We start from the raw sequence: 4,755 nt of genomic DNA, 5'->3' as shown, positions 1-4,755 counted from the left end.
CTACATAGTAGTCTGGACCCCCTTGGGGTATGAGGGTCACCTAGAGCGTGACTATTCCCCCGGGCCCGACCCGCAAACTCGCGAATCGGACCCCGTCACGGGTACGGTAGCAGCCGTTATATGGTTTTTATTTTTAATTTTTTTTTTTGCCAAATAAACATGCACCATATATTCGTTCTTTACTCGTTTATTATTGTTCTTTTTTTTTTTTAGGAAACACATGGCTGAAGTGGTCACAGATGAGTGATAAAAGATTTTCAGACAATGGACATAAGATAAAATAAGAAAAATAATAAACAAGTGAAGAATGAATTTATAGTGCATGTGTTTATTTATTTTTTTTAAAAAGAAAGAAATATAACAGTATCTGTGAGTATAAATATAAACAAAATAACATTTATCTTTTATTAGAAGCATCAAAAAATGTATTGTACGATACAAACAAGAAGATATTTTTTGAACACATAATTACCATTAAAACAGCAGAAATACTAGGTAAATTACCCTTACAAAGCAGCGAAATATATTGTTTGTATCATACCATAACAATATCTGTTTCAACACATGATATCATATCGGGAATCTTGCAAAACAAATCTATAAATGTATTAGTTAATCCTTTTTGATATCATTTTGTCTTGGTTCTTTCATACAAAATCATCTCTTTTCTTCCATTTTTTTTTTTTTTGTTATTGCTTAGTCAAGAAGAAAGGGCAGAAGGTATCCTTGAATCATGGATGTGATTTAAATATTTGCAAGAGAGTGAACTCTGCTAAAGTTACTGAAGGGCCAAGTAATCATTGTTAAACCAAGTGACTGATTATGTCTAACACCCATCTCATTTAATGTATTCATATTTGAACAAATGAATAAATAAAAAAATAATAAAAAAAATAAAGGAAAAATCCATTATAATTTTCTGTAAAAACCTTTTAGTTAATTTCTATACCAAACACCAACTTGATATATGTTTATCAACAAATAGAAAAGTTAGTTATTTTATTAAACCCCTTAAACTTTTTATTATTAAAAAAAAAAAAAAGAAAATAATAATTAAAAGTAAGCGACCAATTCCAGTTTCTCTCACCAATTCTACAATGTCATTAAGAAAATAGACAATCACATCATCAAAGTCTTGAATCTACGAGATATTATATAATCAATTCAGAACAATGTGAATAAATAAGCAATACAGTTGACAAGGCAATCAGAATGCTAAAGGGCTAAATTATTTATTTTGTGGTCACAAAAGGGGTTATCAGTGCTGAAAATCCTTGCAGACTCCACTAAAAGGATATTGATATTGTTATGTTCAGCTTGTATTTAAGGTTAGTGTTTATAGAGAGAGGTTTGGGTGAAAATAGAGGAATGGTAGCAGAGAGATGAAGAGGTATAATTGAGCTGCAATTGTTGGACATTTGGAGGCCAAGATATAGAAATCAAGAAGGACAGTCAGGTTCACCAGGTAAGTTTTCACGGGAAGGTACACAGAGTTAGTATTTCCATTTAGCCAACTATGCAGCTGCTTAGGGAGCAATACTGACCCTTGATGGGTCATAGTTTTATATAAAATATTTTTTTTAAGAAACAAATATAAAATGCAAAAAAAAAAAAAAATTATCGATGTAATAGTTCATAGTTAATTGTCATTTCTTAATTTTTTTGTTTTCAACATTAATAAAACTGAAATGAATACAATTTGTATCACAGTAATCTCATATACTTATTTCATGTTTTTAGTGAGCAATGGTTGATAAAAAAAAAAAATGATGGTCTGGAGAAACAAAGACACACACATAGATGTATACATATATATGGGAAAATTTACGAAAAAAACAACAACAGACCAGGACAGGTGGTGTAAACAACAAAAGGATGTATTAGTTTAACGCTTGGGAATAGAGAAAGTCCTTAACGTTTCGAGCTAACTCTACACTCTCCGGCTGCACCTCTCCTACCCACAGATTACACTGGACCTATACATATATAGATACACACACATACACGATGGGCTTCTTTCAGTTTCCATCTACCAAATTCACTCACAAGGCTTTGGTCAGCCTGAGGCTACAGTAGAAGACACTTACACAAGGTGCCATGCAGTGGGACTGAACCCAGAACCATGTGGTTTCTGCTATAAGATGCAGTGGACTCTTAGTTGAGTGTCTGAAAAATATCCTATAGCTTCACAGAGCCTCGAATATGAAGTGCAATTCATTTAGGAAAAAAAGACTTACATTTTTGTAATATATATATTTTTTAGTCTCTTTTGGCAGAAGGCTCTGATTGGAGAGAGATTTAGTTGGTATTTCTAGAAGATGGAGCAATCATGTAGAACAGTTGTGGGCAACTTGCAGCTGCACACAGGTCTTTTTGGATACCAAGCCTTAACAAAATAAAAAAAAATTACCTCAAACTTTTAGTGCTGTAGTCCACCAGACAATAAGTCATGTCACATACGGCCTGCTTCTTGTAAAAGGTAAGCTAGTGCCTAACGTACAGGCTCTGTTATTGACTTGTGGTCATTAATGTTCTCTCAAAAGGCTGAAATAATAATTAATAATTATAGAAGGATGTGTTTTCAATCTGAGATCAAAGCATGAACAAGGAGTATTTGAGCAATCAATCTAATTGTGGTTAATATGAAAGAAAAATAATTTTGAAATTAAGATATTTATCCAATATCTTTTACTTGTTTCAGTTGCCATACCGTGGGCATTTCTTGAGAAATTTTAGTCAAATGAATTGATTCCAGTACCTATATTTTTTTAAGCCTGGTACTTATTCTATTGGTCTCTTTTGCTAAACTGCTAAGTTATGGGGAATGGAAATGCACCAATACACATGCACACGTTGAGGAATCCCAACATTGTCTGGAAAGGCATCCATCCCCAATTATTTGGAAAGTGTCCAAATCCATCCTCACCATCATTAAGTCCTTTGGCACGTTGCACGTGCTAGTCCAAGAAGATTTCCCCCTAGCTTTTTCAATGTATTCTCTTTGTGATAAGAGGGCCATCCATTTTTTGTTGGCCCTCCTTACTAACACAAAGTTAGCTGTCTGCATCGTTACTTTTTACTGTTCTTGTTGTGTTTGTGGTGTGAGTTTCCTTTTGGGATCTTTTTCTGTTTGCAGTGGGTTTCTTGGTGCTTTAGTTGATGATTGTGGTGTTACAAGAGTTGTCTGAGTGTGGGTTGTCTGAATATTTGTTGTGGGTGTATGTGTGTAGTTTCTTTGTTATCTTGCTTTGGTGCAGGACAAGATGTCTCGCCTTTGTGACTTCTTTTCGTTTTTTTTTTTTAGATTTACTGTTCCTCCTCCTCATCACTTTTCAATGTGGTAGAACTAGTGTCTGTTGCAACCTCCTCCTATCTGTGTGGAAGTGAATTCATATGTATCTTTTCCTGCATATTTGTTTGTGAGAAGAGGTTGTTGAACTTGATTGCAACATGCTGGTTGTCATGGTTGACCTCTCTGACAGTTTTGCTGTTATGCCTGTCACCACCACCACCACCATTGTTGCTATTTTTGCTGCTTTACCTGTTGTTGTTGGTGATCTTTCTACAGCTGGTGCTGTTTTTTTTTGTTTTCCAAGCCTCGGTATTGGTGTCAATGGAGGTCCACGGACCCCTGTACCTTTTCGCTGAGGGCAGCATGCTTGTAGGTGTGTTGCTTCACAGCAAGTGAAGCATGAGTTTTCTAACTTGCCCAGAGATGCAACACAATGTCAAACCTTGAGTTGTCCACCTTGTCTTGACAAGAATTAAAAGTTATGTAAATGATTTTTCCCTCCCAACTATGGGTGTAGTTTTGATTAATTGCATTAATAATTTTAGTAACTAACAGTATGTAGTCATGTTTGAGCTGCTGATTTTCAATGCTTGTAGATCATCAGTTCAGGTTAGTTGTTCATCCTTTTGAATAAACTAGTTACTGTCTTTCAGAGTTGTACATGTTACTTACCAAAACAATTACATCCTGAAGGTATATGAAATTGGAAGGGAAGGAAGGGTCTACAAAAGTATCTTCAAATCAGAAATCTGGCCCCAGATGATTGCAATAGAGCAGATTCTGTTAAAGTTATTCAAGGTGCCAGTTGGTGGTGTTAAACTGGGTAACCAATTAAGTCAACCACCCATGAAGGCTATGGCAAGATTTGAACTCAGAATGCATGGCTGTGTGGTAAGAAGTTTGCCTCTCAGCCACATGGTTCTGGGTTCAGTCTCACTGCTTTGGCATCTTGGGCAAGTGTCTTCTACTAAGCCTTGAGTCAACCAAAGCTTTGGGAGTAGATTTGATAGATGGAAACTGAAAGAAGCCCATCATATATATATATATATAAAATAAGGCAGTGCTCCCCCAAAATAAGGCAGTGTTTTAGCATGGCCACAGTCAAATGACTGAAACATGTTAGAGAGTAAAAGAATATATATAAGTTTGTATCTATGTGTGTATGTCTTTGTGTCTGTGTTTGTCCTTAAACATCGGTTGACAACAAATGTTGGTGTGTTCATGTCCCTGTAATTTAGCAGTTCAGCAAAAGATATTGATAGAAAAAGTACAAGGCTCAAAAAAAAAAAAAAAAGTCCTGGGATTGATTTGTTCAACCAAGATCCTTCAAGGCAGTACCCCAGCATGGCTGCAGTCAAATTACTGAAACAAGTAAAAAAAGGCAGGAACAAATACTGCAAGGCATTCAATCCAATGTACTTATAGTTCAGCCAATCCAACATTATGGATTGCTATTTTTTTTT

At 35.2% G+C, this 4,755-nt stretch overlaps 1 long non-coding RNA gene across 1 annotated transcript in view; it reads right to left on the bottom strand.

Annotated features, from left to right (window-relative positions):
* Window positions 1-312: 312 nt before the first annotated feature.
* The window catches only part of LOC106880190 (uncharacterized), a 7,346-nt gene continuing 2,903 nt past the window's right edge, over window positions 313-4,755 (bottom strand). Inside the window, exon 4 of the long non-coding RNA XR_008264582.1 lies at window positions 313-2,544. This is a non-coding gene — a long non-coding RNA (uncharacterized LOC106880190). The remainder of the gene's footprint in view (window positions 2,545-4,755) is intronic.

Source organism: Octopus bimaculoides, chromosome 7, assembly GCF_001194135.2.
Source record: "Octopus bimaculoides isolate UCB-OBI-ISO-001 chromosome 7, ASM119413v2, whole genome shotgun sequence".
Taxonomy (NCBI): domain Eukaryota; kingdom Metazoa; phylum Mollusca; class Cephalopoda; order Octopoda; family Octopodidae; genus Octopus; species Octopus bimaculoides.
The sequence above is the reverse complement of the archived record's forward strand: the minus strand, read 5'-3'. Positions and strand labels throughout refer to the sequence as shown.